Below are 18,687 nucleotides of genomic sequence, written 5' to 3'. Positions count from 1 at the left end.
CCTGTGATTTCCATGTTTTTCTATACAGTGTGTGTTAAGTGCTCTGTCTTTACCAATTAGTTCTGTTCGTCATATATCGAGTATTTTTTAAAGATTTTTATGTTAATTGCTTAGTATTTTCAACCCCTTCTCCCATTCTCTTCTTAAAATTTTTTGTTTTAAAAATTGTCAAGTAAAAATTGTCTATATTTTAAAAAAAGAGAGAGAGAACAGAATTGAGAAAATAAAATTACAGCCCTGGGAAGGAGGCAGGCTGGCCACATGTAAGAAAGGTGGCCAGAAAAGTGGCCGGCCTCGCCAGGCTCCTGTGGGTGCTCCGAAACTCAACACAGCCTGGCACGACTGACCTTAGGAGGAGGGTGGCAAACATTTCCAAAATCATAGCCATGAGTAGGAAATAAACGTCTTACATCACTACCCATTGGCTGAGAGCTAAAAACTAGAGCCAAGCAGTAGCAAGCTCACTGGTGACAGACCTCTGGATCCTAAAATGAGCAGCAGACAGGGATTCTGGCAGCAGAAAGCAGGCTGGGGTGACAAGACAGCCACTGACAACTGGAAATCAGAAAGGTGTTTTGGTCTGGGTTGTCCCAGAAGCAGATCTAGACAAGACCTGGAGTGCAAATAGTACCTGTTTTTGGTTGTGAAGGTTGGGAGGAATCCCAAGAATACTGGTGGGGAGTCAAAAAGTTACATAGGGAAGCAAAACAATTCAATACAGTGTGCATTATCAAGCAAGTTACTCCTATAGGATACCAGAGTCTAATTTCACTAAATACATGAGGGATACAGTGTAGAACATATTTCTTCATTATCCCCACCACGGCAGGAGGGCACTAGGGCATTTACACATTAATTCCTTGCCTGGTAGTGGTTGAGGATGTATCTTGAAGACACTAATCCTCCAACAAATGTGGCTTGTCATTACTGTCACAGCCAGATAAACTCCCTATCGTTGTATGGAATAAAGAGGCTTCAGAGTTTAGAGGTGCTGCCTAGGGCTTATGGACAAGGTACCAACAGCCTCTACTGCAGTGAATACCTCTGAGTACTTTTCCACTATTTCACTTATTCAGCAGAGTAGTATAGAAAAAGAAAATGTGTGTGCTCTGCCATAAAATAGACCTGAGTTTGATCCCACTTCAGCCATAATAACTTTGTAGCCAAAATTCTCTCAAATCAGAATTAGCCTACATTACTCTACATGATCCACTAAATCAATAAAACTAGAATCAAATACATCATCATGAACACAATTGACTCTGTAAGGGCAGCGTCTGGTCACAGATTAGTTCTATGTTAAAGAGGGGAACTAAGTACTGTTTAATTTAAAAATGTTCCATTCTTCCAACAAATTACATACTACCTGTCTTAACTTTTCATTAATAGTTTCTGATTCAGAAAGTTGTAAGAAATGCATGTACCATGTCAGGCTTTTGTGGAGGTGAGAGATGATATATGATATATTTTAAGTATATTGCACAATTCTTGGTACATAGTAAACACTCAAAATACGTCTGGTATTGGTTCCTTTTTTCAATCATTTTAAAAATAATAAGAACAAATGTTTTTGATATGTTCCATGTTCCAGGAACCAGGCTTGAGTGTGGAAATATACAGGAGTATGTATATGGTTGTCCTTGCCAGGAGCTTGTTGTCAAAGTATAGAGAACAGACAGGCACAAACAATTAGGGAGATATAGTAAACACTAAAATTTTTTAGAAGAAGGAGAGAATTCTTTCAGTTGAACAAAGTGTAAGATTAAATATTCCGATGAGGAAATTTATAAGGGTTTTTGAAAGATAATACGTTGTTTCGTAAGCTTCAAGAGAACAGGTGTCTAGGCTATTTTAATTGCTGCATCACTGGTGGAGAGGACAAGACCTGACCCATAGTCCAATACTCTATGTACCAACCAAATGACTGTGAAGAATATGGAAAGTGCTTTCTAAACAGAGATAATGACTTGAGCAAGTAAGAGGAGGCAGAAAAGAATCAGGTGCAAAGAAGATATTGAATGAGCAAGTTCAGCTGCAACTCTACATCCATGCAGATAAGAGGTAATGATTCAGCCTGAAAGAGTAGTTGAAGTGAGACGAGACTAGCAGAAAACCTTGAATATCGGTCCAAGGTGCTTGGATTTTTGTAGCAAAGTGAAGCTATTGAAGGCGGGAAATAACCTAATAAAAATGGTGATTTGGAAATTTGAATCTGGCAGTAAAATGAAGAAAGATTAGAGAGACAGTAGGCAAAGGGGCAGGTTAGAGGCAATTCATTGTCCAGGCCAGGTACATCTTAGTAATTGATGTTCATATGCTTCACTCCAAATTACCACAAGCACTGACTGCTGCAAGCTGATTCTTGCTGGTATCAAGGACAGAAAGGTAGGGATATTTATCTCTGGCTATAACCCCCACATGGGACAACATGTGAATAAAGCAATCTGTTCACCCATATGGACCCCACAAGTTTTATAAATGTGAGTAAATTCACTCATAACTGGCATTTCATATAATTAAATTTAGCAGAGGTTAATCATCAAAACTACATCAATTGCAATTTCCCATTTTGGGGAATGTTTATCAATTAAGCAGAAAGAAACATACATACACATACAACATCAACAACAAGCAACAACAACATTTTTCCCGCCAAAATTATCTAACTCTTCTATGTCCTACCTGGTACACTTTATTAATAAAACCACAATCAATCAATACTCAATATTATGAACACAACTGACACTATGAAATAAATATTTGATCATCGGTTAGCTTGGTTAAGGTGGACAAAAGGGTACTATTTGGATAAAAATGCCCACCTGTATCTGGATAACTTCATGACTGTCAGCCTGAAATATACCCATGGGAAATATATTTCTTTGTAACCACTCATTTTGTCAGTCATTTTACAAGTATATATTAAATGTGTATATGTATGGCAAATGTGACAGGAATAACCTAGATTTCAGGGAATAAATAAGAAAACAAAATGATTCTTTTGCTTGAGAAATTTCGAGTCCATTGGGATACATTAACAGATGCTATGAGAGACAGGAAGGTAAAGAAATGGATGTCTTTAGAAAATCAATATGTATGTATTAAATGTTGGCCATATAAAGTCTTGTGTTATTTACCATTATCTGTAGAAGATTAGAAGATAAATCTTAGTAATTTTTCAAAATGCAGATATACTTATGGATTTTCAAACTAAGGTAATATTAATAAATGGATATATTGCTTTCACTTCTCATTTAATAATATTTTTATTGAGCACCTAGTATATTCTAGGCATTGTAGTAGACAATATGGATTTAATGATAATTAAAACATGTTCTAGCTGGGTGCGGTGGCTCACACCTGTAATCCCAGCACTTTGGGAAGCCGAGGTGGGTGGATCACCTGAGGTCAGGAGTTTGAGACCAGCCTGGCCAACATGGTGAAACTCCATCTGTACTAAAAATATAAAAAATTATCAAGGCGTGCTGGCATGTGCCTGTAGTCACAGCTACTTGAGAGGCTGAGGCAGGAGAATGGTGTGAACCTGGGAGGTGGAGGTTGCAGTGAGCCAAGATCGTGCCACTGCACTCCAGCCTGAACAAAAGTGCAAGACTTCATCTCAAAAAACAAAAACAAAAAACAAAAAACAAACAAACAAACAAAAATCATGGTCTGCAACTAAATAGTTTATTAGGCAGTGTGATCTATCTGTCAGGCTAAATTATATTGTACCAACAATTTCAGAATAAATAAGATTTATTTTTCAGTCATGCTACTTACATATCGTAGTTCAGCCTCACCTCTGTTTCATATAGTCTTCAAAACAGGACAGGGTTGATGGGAAAATCTCTATGTGAAATATGGCTGCTCCTGTGGCAGAGAGGAAAAAGGTGAAGACACATGTCACTTCTGCTCATATTTAATTGTTCAATGCACAGCCTATGACCATCATAAAACCAACAGGATGGGGAAGAAAAAACAGCTTGCAGGAAGATATATCACAGGGGCAGAGCTAGGATATTTGGTGAACAATATAATCTACTGCAGTGAGTCAGCTAGGGCTACAAACTCTCCCAGTAGAAATTTTCATGGTTCTCAAAAGAAATCATCATGGACGTACTTAGTAGTTGATAAAACCCTCAGATTGATTATTTATCCATGAGCTGTTATGATAGAAAAAATCAAGGACAAACATGAAATTATCCTCACCCTCTAATGCTCAGCACAAAACTAACAACAATAGCCCATCATGAGTGGAATGGCCCAATGAGAACTGAAAAATTTGTTTGTACGGCCTCATAAATTTAGGTTCTTTTTGTCTACAGATCACAGTTCACAGAGAAGAACAATTTGCAATAGGGTGAACACTAAGAGTCTTGCTAAGCTTAACATAAAATTAGGCATGTTTTCTCTCAATATATTACTTTTCACTCCTTTGAAATTCTATTGCTTCTGCTGTTACTGGCACTACCACCATTAACACAACCACCACCATCACTGCCACCACCATAATGACCACCATCACCGCCACCACTATCATGAGCAACATCATCACCACCACCACCATTGCCATCACCACCATCACCACCACCATCACAACCATCACCACCACTATCCCATCATTAACTCCATTACCACTACCACCATCACAGTCACCACTACCATTACATCACCACCACCACTGTCACAACCATCACCACCACTATCCCATCATTATCACTGTTACCACTACCACCATCACAGTCACCACTACCATTACATCACCATCACCACCATCACAACCATCACCACCACTATCCCATCATTATCTCCATTACCACTACCACCATCACAGTCACCACTACCATTACATCACCACCACCACCACCATCATGACCATCACCACCACTATCCCATCATTATCACTGTTACCACTACCACTATCACAGTCACCACTACCATTACATCACCACCACCATCACCATCACAACCATCACCACCACTATCCCAACATTATCTCCATTACCACTACCACCATCACAGTCACCACTACCATTACATCACCACCACCACCACCATCACGACCATCACCACCACTATCCCATCATTATCACCGTTACCACTACCACCATCACAGTCACCACTACCATTACATCACCATCACCACCATCACAACCATCACCACCACTATCCCATCATTATCACTGTTACCACTACCACTATCACAGTCACCACTACCATTACATCACCACCACCATCACCATCACAACCATCACCACCACTATCCCAACATTATCTCCATTACCACTACCACCATCACAGTCACCACTACCATTACATCACCACCACCACCACCATCACGACCATCACCACCACTATCCCATCATTATCACCGTTACCACTACCACCATCACAGTCACCACTACCATTACATCACCATCACAACCATCACCACCACTATCCCATCATTATCACCGTTACCACTACCACTATCACAGTCACCACTACCATTACATCACCATCACCACCATCACAACCATCACCACCACTATCCCATCATTATCACCGTTACCACTACCACTATCACAGTCACCACTACCATTACATCACCATCACCACCATCACAACCATCACCACCACTATCCCATCATTATCACTGTTACCACTACCACCATCACAGTCACCACTACCGTTACATCATCACCACCACCACCATCACAACCGTCACCACCACTATCCCATCATCACCGTTACCACTACCACCATCACAGTCACCACTACCATTACATCACCAACACCACTGTCACAACCATCACTACCACCCTCATCATCATTACCACAACCATCACCATTACCACCAGTGTTATCACCTTCACCAGCACTGTTACTATCAACATCACAACCATTTCACTGCCAGCTTTTACTGAAGACTCTTTTGTGCCTTATATGCATTTTTAAATTCAGTTTAATGTGCAATGATCTTATGAGGTAGATACCATGGCTATCCCTATTTTATAATTAAGACAAGTGAGGCTTAGTGAATTGTTTTAAATGTTCCAGGTTTTCATAGCTAATAGGTGATAGACTCTGAAATTCAAATCCTGGAATTTTAATGTCAAAACTTAAGAACATAAGCAATATACAAATTATCTCTAAGTGGCATTAATTTAATTAGAAAGTACATAACTTGTCTTTCTCCATGATAGCAAAAACAAAACAACAGTAACAACAAAACAGTGTTCCATTTGTTTCACTGTTATTGACTGGTAGCAGAAAATCACAGGGTTTGGACCAGAAGATGTCTTTTCTTTTCCAGTTTCACTGCCAATTGACTGTGTGACCTTACAGAAACCTGTTAACCTCTCTGAGGTATAGCTGTACAATTGAGAAGATAATCTTAGATTGCCTTACCCAGTACTGGTAAGAGGGATCAAAAAATACACGTGAAATCTCAATGTGAACTATCATTCTTATAGAGCATAAATTACTATGATTTCTGCTTAATTTTTCTCTCTCTGGAAAGCTAGTCTCTCTCTCCCTCACATAATCTTAGATTATGGTCTCTAGTCCATCTCTGGAGGGATACTTACAATATTTACTACAAATGATTATCATAAATACTTGAAGTTACTACGTTTTCAATAGCAGAACAATTACCATTTTTCATCTTGATGTCTAGCAAAAGAGGCTACATACGATTGGGCAAGGTCCTCAGAGGGAGCAGGACATCAGGAAGCTTCCCAAATGCTCCCAGTTCAATTGAAGGGCAGGTGATGAGGGAGAAGTAAAAGCTCCTAGTCACCTCAAAGAACCGTTTCTTAAAGGAGGTTCTCTGACTCATGAGCTTCCAACAACTCTTTAATTATTCTGGACACAAAATGACTATCCCTTTATTTCATCCAGAAAGAAAATGAAGGAGGTATTCCCCATCTCCACAGGTCAGCTTCTTATCTGGCTTGTCTTTTATGAACAGAATTGACAAGATCCTACACAGAATAGAAGACCTCAGGGGACACTGCCTTGGAGTGTATTCCTGAATGACTGACTTCTTGGAAGGACACTTTGAGCTTATTCTGCACAGGTGATGTGCTGCTCACAACCTCCTGAGTCATTCCGGACCTACCTGCAGAACTTTACCGAATATAAACAACCGCCATAGACATTAAAGAAGAATATATACAATTCTACAGAACCACTCGCACTCCCTTGACATAAGATTCACCAACTACAGAATCTTTGCAAAAGTAGACATGAGTTCTTTCTCTGGATAAGGCTTCATTTTTATTATTTTAAATGCAATTAAGAGTGAGTTATGGGATAGTAAGATATAGGAAGCTGTCAAAAGGCTTTTACTGTTCCTTTTATATATGCATAGTTCTATTAAGCAATATTCAGCTATTTCCTGCATTTATTTTATTACTTTGGCAAGGAGGAAATTATTTCAAACATGGGTAGAATCCTGCATCCTCACCTGGCCTTACCTACTTCTTTAAATGGGTGAATACTTAAGAGTTTGCCTGTAACTCTCAGCCCAAATCCAAGGATTCAAACACACAAAGGCTTCCAAAATGTAAAATGTTCTGATTTCTTTATTTTCCCATATGGAACAGAAATAATGTGTCACAAAAACCTCCATTCATAACTTTTTGAGGTTATTTGAACATTAAGATACATATTTTACTATATTCTCTAATTAAACTGAACACACTATTTTCTGAAATAGAGAGGGTTTTCATTGGCATGTTGCAAACTTTACCTGTTATCTTCCCTTATTGCAAAGTGTGTAATTTGTCTTCTCAGCAATGGCACATGTATCTTAATATGACTAATGTTAGAAAAATAGCCCATCATCAGAGAATATTAATTGCTCTTGTTTTCTCCAAAAAGAGAGGAAAAAAAGGTGGCATTCATTGCAAGAGCAGATCCATGTTCAGGTTTTAAAGGGAACTTAATGCAATGTTTCCCATAATATCCTTCCCATAAAAGTTAGGCCCTAGAGTCCTTCCAAGTGGCTAGTTCTGTTTCTCCATTGTTCGTTTACCAAAAAACCCTTCTCTGTAGACACAGTCAGGGCTCTTCTTTATTTTTCTGGATTGTCTCCATAAACTACTTATTTTTGTCTGAATTTCTGCCTTTAAAAGAGTTATATGTTATTTTTTAGTTCATATTCAAAGTATTGCTGTATGTCTTACACTAAGGGACAACATTGTGACTTTAGAAATTATATTTTAATTTATTTAAAGTGATAGGAAATATTTTCTCATGGCTGGGTTGAAAAAAAAGTCAGCGTGTGCAGAGTGCAATGCCAATAATACAGTGGCAGGCATATATGTGCATACAGCATTGGCTGATTTTATTGTTCTTGCTGGTGCTCCCTCTCCCATTGCCATAGGACTAAACCATTCCAAAAGCATCTCAAAATTCTACAACAACGTTTTCCCTGATCTTCATACTTTAATATTTTTTTACATCTATGGTTTTTCACAGTACTCTCTTCCTGACTACCTCTTAATATGTGACTGTTACAATTGTTGCTTTTGCAAATGTATAACCCCTAGCCGTAGACTGTAAGCTTCCTGAGAGTGGGTATAATTCCTTAAACAGTTTAGTGTGACCTAAGTTACCTGGACATTGCTTGACACTAAGTAGCGTCTTACAGACCAAGTAAGTCCTTAAAATGATTATTGAATATATATTTTAAGAATAAAACACCAGATGATGAAAAATAGTTATACCAAACAAGAGCCCCTTAGCCCCTTGTAAGCTGTATGTCAGTTATCTTCCCAGGCTGTTGGAAACATAGAGGAATAAAGTCATAGAGATGGTGAGGTCTTAAGAAACACAGAGCTGGTTGTAAAGCAGGAAGTGTCTACACTGTTGCATTTATTATATTTGTTTTTCGTGTCCGTGCATCAATGGCTTAAATTTCTAACACTCTGGAGAGAATGACATTTTGGATGTCACTGGGTCACATTACAGCACAATCCAGGTTTCACCTGGTGCAAGGAGAAGGGAGTGGGCTCTCAGAAACTTTGGCAGTAGGAGCTAAGCATTTTCTCCCACCAGGATCACACACAATGTGAGAAATGCTATTTTTCAAAAACAAAACTAGCTGATACTAGAAGAATACTGGATTCTGGAAAATCGAAGATGATAAACATTTATTAAACCTCTGTTTGCTTAATAAATGGAATGTAGAAGATACTTAACGTATGTTTACTTAATGATAAATACATCACTAAGACTCCTTTGCAGGCATTTAAACCCAGAACTTGAAGCATGTCACTTCCAGATTTATGAATGTGCCTAGGTATCTGTAAATGAGGTATCACTAAACCACACTTGACACTGAGAACAAAGTATGTTATATTCTAATTAAACTCAATTATAGCCAGGTCAAGTTGACACTATTCATAGTCAAACACCATGACTCTGAAAGTATTTCTGAGCATCTCACAAAGTTCTCATGAATCTATTCTTTCCCATGCTTTATATTCTTTAGTAAATCAAAAGCATATATGCTCCATTCCCTATTGATTCTCAATAACACTGGTATTGTTATTTTCTGAGCATCTGCCAAGTCTAGGGTTTGCTAATGCTACTACCCCAATTGTTTTGCTGAGTAAACTCTCATCTAAGCCAGGGTTGAAATTGCTTAACTCAAAGCTGGAATTGTGTCTACTCAACTACCCATATCAATCTAAGACCTCCCATTACTTCAAAGCTGATAATTTAGACCACAGATGTGTTCACATCTCAAGTGTCATGACAAATAAATAAAACACTGCAAGGAAAAGGAAAGCTCCCTTTTCTCTGAGCCAAATTCTTTTCAACTGGTTCCATAGCATGCTTGCTTGTTTTTCAAGATATCACTGAGTTTAGGTATATGTCTTCAATAGATCATCTTTGTCTTGGAATATTGCAAAGCACTATTTGATTATCTTTAACACCTATACGAAGAAGTGTGTACTTGTGCAAAAATACTGCTGGTATTTCATAGCCCTAAATGATGAGGTAATGATGAGTTGATGGGTGCTGACGAGTTGATGGGTGCAGCACAGCAACATGGCACAAGTATACATATGTAACAAACCTGCATGTTATGCACATGTACCCTAGAACTTAAAGTATAATAATAATAAAAAATAAATAAATTTAAAAAAATAGTTCAAAGATTAGTATCTCACCCTGATTATCCTTTTTGAAACTGTAGCCCAACTCCATGCCCTTTATGCTATTCTAAGTTTTCTTTTTCACACCATTTATCACCATCTGGTAAGTAATATATCTAATGTTAAATATATTACTTGTTTTCTATCTTGCTTTGCTAAAACATAAGCAGCAAGCGAGCAAGAATTCCTTTTATTTCTTGACATATTTCAAAGGCCAGAATTGCACATTCCAATACTAGGTTCCTAAAATACATTTGTTGAAAGAATTAAAAAGTAAATTTGCTTAATTTGCATATTACTATTTATCCTCAGGGCCAATCATTAGCTTCTTTAGTTTCCAGTTTGGAAAAGACCCAGGCATCAGCCTCATTCTGTCCCTAGCACCAGGTTTCCCCTCCAAATCTCTGGCGTCACTCGGAAAACTGAACATTTTAGCACTCCTTAGACTTAATTCTTTCTCAGGGTTTTCTATTCACTCGAAGTCTGCCAGATAGACTCAATATGTCTTAATCCCAATTGTGGAAATGAGTTGAGTTTTCTGTTACTTTCTGCTCATTCCCAAAAGAATATTCCATCACTCCTACATAAAAAAAATACAAAAATAGGCATGTGGAAGGGAGAAGAATAGCCTACTTACACTGCACATGCCAAATACACAGAAAGCTTAGCTATTAGTGTTTCTTTTTATAGAGAAAAACAATGATAATGAGAACATTGGAAGACCTGTTTCAGTGAGCCAGTGCATCAATGTTTGAGGAGGAATTATTTTCTCTTCCCCAACTCCATACCTTGGTCCATAATCAAGCAATTTCCACCCTTATAGACCTATTGCAAAGGATATGAATATCTGTCTCATAGGGAAGGCCTTTTCAGGTTTGAGAAAAACAGATGAGCACTCGGGCTGACTATAGAACAGAGTGTCAGAGAATGGTTATGTCATCTGGTAGAGCTGCTGTGTGGTGTATGTGGAATCATGTAATGAGAGACAAGGCAAGAAAGATGAGCAGGGGTAAGCAGGACTGGGCAATAAAGTGGGAGGAGATCCAGAAGGAGTGGCATCCCAGAACCCAAGTAGAAAAGATATTTCAAACAGAAGGAGATCTGCAATGTCAAATGCTGTGGAGATGCCTGATCATTAGAGGACAGAGAAGCAGGGAACTGGTAGGGTTAAGGTCTTTGGAGATCATGTCAAGAGCACAATCAAAGAAACTACGATATAAAAGCCTGAATGGGAAGAGTTAAAAAAAAAATAAAAAAGACAGAAGGTGTAGAGTAATCAAATATTTACGACATTTTCCATAGCTTTGTTAAAGAAGAAAACTTAAAATGAGTAGAGAAGGGAATTAGCTAGGTTTATTTTTTAAAAGACAGAAGCTATCACAGATTTTTGTATTCAAGCAGAATTCATCCAGAATAAAAAAACATTTATTATTTTAGAAGAGGGGATATATATACACACACACACACACATACACATGCATATATATACACACACGCAAACACACACAGACAGTGTTTGTTTCAGTAGGAAGAGTCAACAATGTAGGAACAGCTCAACCTTGTTAACAGGAGTGAAAGCAGAGTATATAAGTACAAGCTAAAGGCTTGGTAGGGAAAAGATGGAATCATTATTTTTAGAGGGATCCAATTTTCTCCATGAAGTAAAAGGCAAGGTTATCTCCTAAAAGTGAGAAGGCAGTGGGCTTAGTGGCAGCTTGAAGATGGAGGAAGCTGACGAATAGCCATTTGGGATTGCACATTTAGTATACATTTTAAAGGTCACCTGAATAAGTAGTTCCCAAACTTAGCCAATCGTCTACATCACCTGGATGGTGTCCATAAACATGCTTGGTCCAAACTCATACTTAGAGAATAAGACTTATGCAAAATAGATCCAAAAAATATTCACTTAAAAAAATAAAGGAAAGGTCTTTTCAAGAGATTCTGACAGCCTGCCATATTTGGAGACAGCCATTATTGTTATGTTGCAACTCCACCTATGGATTATCTAGAAAAGCACCCTTACCATGAAAAGAAACAAGTTCATCATTTACAAAATACAGAAAATGACAGCCCCATATTCTCAGCTCTGAAAGGCTCAGCATGTAGATCATCGTGGGGCTCAGTTGCACTTCACATTGTTGTCAGTTACATATCTACTTTTTCCAAGCTTAGAGACTGTTTTACTTGAATATCTTTAACGTTAGCACAGAGACTGGCACATAGAAAACACTTGATACAGGGCGTATTCGTTAGGGAACCTCTACTGCTAAAACGGTAAACCTCAAATTTGCAGTAATTTGCCATAAGCACAAGGGTATTTCTTGCTTAAATAATGTCCAGTCGTAGGATGAGGAGATGAAGGAATTCCTTCCAATCCAATCAATTAGGGAAGTAGATAACAAAGACTTTCCCATCTTCATTCACCACATGGCTTCCACAGACACTCTGGGAATCTAGTAGTCAGGTTGGGAGAGACAGCATGTGAAGAATGCTGCAGAAAGTGGTTTAGCCTGGAAGTGGCTCATATGACTTTTTCCTACCTTCTCTTGGTCATAGGACCTTCTCAGTAATAGGACCCCACCTAGATATAAACTGGTGTGGGACTCGTATATCCTGGCTGGGTATCTGCTGCCAGCAAAAATTACAAGACTATGGAAGTGGAACATAAACCATTGATGGCATTTTTGACCACCTCTGTCAAAAAATATTGTAAAGAAGATATTTTTTGAAGCTTTCTCAGAGTCCTTTTGCAACTATTACTAATTCTTAATAATTTTCATCGGTATAAGAATCTTACATATTTTGTAGTGTTCATGCATTATTCAACATGTACTCTGAACAAAGATACACACACATATGCCCTCGTAGAGTCATATGGCGGTTGCAATATGAACACTAATTTGAAGAAGCTCATCATACATAGAGCGAGGGAACATATGGATAAACCATTATGATTAAGCCTGGCATGTTCTGTGATGCTGACTGTGTGAACAGCCACAGAAAGTGCATCTTCAAGTCAGCGACATTAAGGCAAACTTTCCAGGAGAGGTGTTTCAGCTGATCTTGGAAGGAAACTGGGAATAGATGTTGGAGAAGAGAGGGGGAAGTACCCCAGACCATAACAGCATATACTCTGACAGAGAAGTTCTCGTAGTTTTAGTACAGCTGGAGTGAAGAGTTCATGAGGAAACAATGGGAGATATGCCCAGGACGCAGGCGTGGAGACCATCACAGAGGGACTTGTGACGGTCTCGTAAGTCCTTATGCTTGCATATTTTAGCACGCGCTAATTTTTTTTAAGTTCCGGGATACATGTGCAGAATATGCAGGTTTTTTACATATGTATATATGTGCCATGGTGGTTTGCTGCACCTCCCAACCCGTCATCTAGGTTTTAAGCCCCCCATGCGTTAGGTATTTGTCCTAATTCTATCCCTCCACCAGCTCCCCACCCCTGACAGGCCTGCTGGATGATGTTCCTCTCCCTGTGTCCATGTGTTTCTCACTGTTCAACTCCCACTTACTAGTCAAACATGTGGTATTTGGTTTTCTGTTCCTGTGTTAGTTTGCTGAGAATGACAGCTTCTGTTTCTTCTCTTAACGTTTATTGCCTACTTTTTACCTGGATTTACATAGTTTTTTATTTATTTTTGTTATTTAGATTTCTTATGACATTTTCTTAGTTTAGGTGTTCTTCAGGTTTCTCCTAAAGATGATTTTTCCTTAGAAGACTTTTTTGGATCCTATTCTTTTTTCAATTGGTATTATATTTTCCTGTTGTTGTTTTTTTCATAGCAATTATCACAAGGACTATTTTTTAAAATAATATGCGTTTTTATCATGCATGTGTTCCTTGCTGGGTTGCATTATTTATGAGACTGAGAGCTTATCTGTAGTTGTCACAGTTGTATACCTCTCACCTAGCACAGAGCCTAGTGGAGAGGAGGTGATGAAAGAAAGAAAGAAAGGAGAGAAAGAAAGGGAAAGAAAGGAAAGAAAGGAAAGAAAGGAAGAAAGGAAGAAAGGAAGAAAGGAAGAAAGGAAGAAAGGAAGAAAGAAAGAAAGAAAGAAAGAAAGAAAGAAAGACAGAGAGAAAGAGAGAGGAAAAAACAAAGAAGAAAGAAAGAAAGAAAAAGACAAAGAAAGAAAGAAAGAAAGAAAAGAAAGAAAGAAAGAAAGAAAGAAAGAAAGAAAGAAAGAAAGAAAGAAAGAAAGAAAGAAAGAAAGAAAGAAAGAAAGGAAGGAAGGAAGGAAGGAAGGAAGGAAGGAAGGAAGGAAGGAAGGAAGGAAGGAGAAGGAAGGGAGGGAGGGGAAGAAAGAAAGGAAAGAAAGAAAGGAAAGAAAGAAAGAAAGAAAGAAAGAAAGAAAGAAAGAAAGAAAGAAAGAAAGAAAGAAAGAAAGAAAGAGAGAGAGAGAGAGAGAGGAAGGAAGGAAGGAAGGAAGGAAGGAAGGAAGGAAGGAAGGAAGGAAGGAAGGAAGGAAGGAAGGAAGGAGAAAGAAAGAGAACGAAAGAAAGAAAAGAGAAGAGAAGAGAAAAGAAAAGAAAAGAAAAAAGAAAAGAGGAAATTAGATGCTCTCACATACCAGACGCTGTGCTAAATGTTTTAGGGTTATTTTATCTCATCCTAACTTCTGTGATTGATACTATCAATACCCTCAATTACACAGATGAAAAAACTGAGGCCAAAAAAGTCAAATGAATTGCTCAAGGCCATATACCTGGTAACAGTATTATTTATTTTCATTGTTATTTTAAAATTCCATTATCTCAACTACTGTAAAGCAGAGTAAAGACTACTGTGACACGAAGCAAGCTCTGTGGGCTTCACGTGTTTCACTTATAAAATGAAGGGGTGATTTCTATAATCTCCATTTGAAACTCGATTTATGTCTGAGGACTCAAAAGCAGGTGGGCTCAGAAGGGTTAGATGTTTTACTCAATGTTATTGAGCTGCTATAGATCAATAACAGGAATCCAAAACCCCTGACCCTCATCAAACACATTTCAGGGCCAGGCGCAATGGCTTACTCCTGTAACCCCAGCACTTTGGGAGGCCAAGGCGGGTAAACCTAAGGTTAAGGGTTCAAGGCCAGTCTGGGCAACATGGCAAGATCCCGTCTCTACTAAAAATATAAAAATTAACTGGATGTGGTGGTGGGTGTCTGTAATCACAGCTACTCAGGAGGCTGAGGCAGGAGAATTGCTTGAACCTGGGAGGCGGAGGTTGCAGTGAGCTGAGATCGGCCGTTGCACTCTAGCCTGGGCGACAGAGCAAGACTGTCTTAAAAAAAAAAAAAAATTCAGGAAGTCTTGCTGGGTGACTTCCAAAAATTTCTGGAAGCCTTTCTGGGTGACTTCCAAATGGGTCCAAAATATGAAAGACATAGTTCATGTAGTTCTAGGATTACCAGAGTCATGTATACAATGAAGCAATACAGGGAAATTTCCATTTCATTCAATTCATCAACATGTAATGAATTCTCAGTATTATGGATCTCCCATGCATTAGGCATTTCATACTGGCTCTCAAAGCACTGACTCACACTTTAAAAATAAATTCCCATCACTTAGCTCATTCTCAGGATGCATTTTCTCATAAAAAGTTTTCTGATCAGCTTCTGCTCGTTGCTTAGCTTGCCAGGTGCACGACAAATGGCAATGTGGTGACGTGGGCTGCTGTGTTCTCGTTAGTACCAACAAGGAGACACAGAAAGACCCTTCATTTATGCGTGTGTCTGACTTTTAAACTGGCCTTGAAAACTGTCAGTTCAGATCTTTGTTCTGTCTTAACATGAAGAGTCACAATTTCTGGCTGCTTATCCTTAAAACACCACTTGATTTTTATATATGTTGTGATTATAAGGATTTACATGGGTGCACAATTACAAATAAGCAAGAGAATTCTATTACACACCCACTTGATACCTTACTATTAGAAAATTATGAAATAAGTTTGTTTTGTGAATTTCTGTAGGCACGATGAAATGCCTTTGTATTCATCAACTACACATCAGAAACAATACAGACAGCACTGGGCTTGTATTAAGGAAAGCCACATTCAAATTCTAGCTCCCATATCTGCTGGATGTGTGTCCTTAATCAAGTTATTTTATATTTCCAAAATTTGGTTTCCTTAACTGAAAATGAATATGTTGAGAGAATTCAATCCCATATTTCAGAAGAAGATCACTGAGAATGGCTAGTACAAAGTAGCCATTAAGAAATACAAGTTGAACTTGAATGTCAGGTTTATCTCTCCATACCCCCTTTCCATTTACATATAGGTTCTTTTTTTTTTTTTTTTTTTGAGACGGAGTCTCGCTCTGTAGCCCAGGCTGGAGTGCAGTGGTGTCGTCTCTGCTCACTGCAAGCTCTGCCTCCCAGGTTCATGCCATTCTTCTGCCTCAGCCTCCCTACCAGCTGGGACTACAGGCACCCACCACCATGCCCGGCTAATTTCTTTTATATTTTTAGTAGAGATGAGGTTTCACCGTGTTAGCCAGGATGATCTTGATCTCCTGACCTCATGATCTGCCTGTCTCGGCTTCCCAAAGTGTTGGGATTACAGGCGTGAGCCACCACGCCTGGCCCATATATGTTCATTTTTAAGGCAATGCTCCACTTCATTTTGCTGAATATATCCTATGTGTCAAACAAAATACTGACCAAGAATAACTGACTTGCAATAATAATCTGCTATTTTCAATATAAGCTCTGAGCTGGGCTGAAGGACAAATGTCCTTGTTCAAATATCATTGGTACTCCTCGCCTTGGTTAAACAACTCCGGCCTCAGTTTCCTCATCTATTAAAATAGCATGGGTATACTAATGCCCTTCTATGAAATTACCGGGAGCACCAACTGTAATAAAATATAAGCTAGTTCTCAGAAAATCCATAGACATTTTACAAATAATGCTATTTTTGGTCTGTTTTTATTAATTTTATAAGCCATTCATATTCAGGGCAGAAATTGTGAAATCTCTTGATATCAGTATAGTCAAATACGGAGCATAACACGGAATACTCACTGTCCCTTAGATACAGCATGAAGACAATGTATGAAGAGACCATAGTTTTTTTGGTCAGGGCAGCAATTAATTATTTATAATTTTAAAAAAAAACTGATGTTTATATTGTGCCGCTATTATGACATGCTACATGGTAAAATATTGATCATATATTTTTGTTTTTCTAGTACAATTTTGACTCTCTCTTTCTCTCTCTCTCTCTCTCTCTCTCTCTCTCTATATATATATATATATATATATATATTTTTTTTTTTTTTTTTTCCCGTGACAGTCTCACTTTGTAGCCCAGGCAAGAGTGCAGCGTTGCCGTCTCGGCTCACTGAACCTCCCCTTCCTGGGTTCAAGCAATTCTCCTGCCTCAGCCTCCTGAGTATCTGGACTACAGGTGCATGCCACCAGGTCCAGATTTTATTTTTAGTAGAGATAGAGTTTCACCATGTTGACTAGGATGGTTTCGATCTCTTGACCTCATGATCTACCCTCCTCAGCCTCTCGAAGTGCTGAGATTACAGGCATAAGCCACCCCGCCTGGCCGACAATTTTTTATACTTTGGAAAGTTGAACAAGGAGAGCTGTGTACTCGTAATGTCAATCCTTACTCATGTCTTAACGCTCTGTTTACGATGATGACCATAATTCCGTTGGGGTTCATGATTCTATGATCACCATTTGACATAGGCAGACAGAAAATTAAAAAGCCAGCATAGTAAGAAAGAAACATCCTTCCTGGGGTCTCCCATAGGCTGAACTGACACTGCTATTTACCATAATTTTCTTAAAGTTCATGAAAATACTTGAACCTGCATATTATCATTGCAGCTTTAAGAATAAGAAAACTTGACCCAAAGAGGCCATAATACACCACAAATCAAAGAAGTAGTAAGACACGGAAGTAACTCGATTGACTGCAAATGTTGGAATCCAAACTCCATTTCCTTTTGCTACACTAGGTTGCCTTCATGCAATACTGACTGTAGGTTAACCACACACATGCACAGTAGGTCACTGTAAAAGCCCAGCCTTGGTTTGCCCAATCCTATTATTCAAGAATCAGATTGGTGTTGAAAAATATGTATTTTCTCACAACAAATTATAATGATTAGCTCAACTGTGTAATCTAAGAGGCTGAGCTTATAGTAAGCAACAAATCTAATACTCTTATAATTTCTTCACTTCTACCAGCTACCCTTAGAAATCAGCATTATCTTAAACTACCAGGACAAGGCAAATACAAAATACGGCCTGACATTTCAGTTGTTTTATAGACAGGAGAGGCTAGATTATCAAAATCAAATCCACATATAATTGTATCACACACAAACTAAAATGTAGCTCCAGATAACCCCAAATCACTTTTGTTACTGTGTGTTTTTCTTTAAATAATACTGCTATGACCATAAGCTTATTCTCTTATATAAAATATGATATTATCATATTGTTGCCTAAAAAAAAGACACACACACACACATTCACACTTAATAATGAATCAGAACCAACCAACAG

Source organism: Chlorocebus sabaeus, chromosome 8 (genome assembly GCF_047675955.1).
Source record: "Chlorocebus sabaeus isolate Y175 chromosome 8, mChlSab1.0.hap1, whole genome shotgun sequence".
Classification (NCBI taxonomy): Eukaryota; Metazoa; Chordata; class Mammalia; order Primates; family Cercopithecidae; genus Chlorocebus; species Chlorocebus sabaeus.
This window is presented reverse-complemented; position numbering follows the sequence as displayed.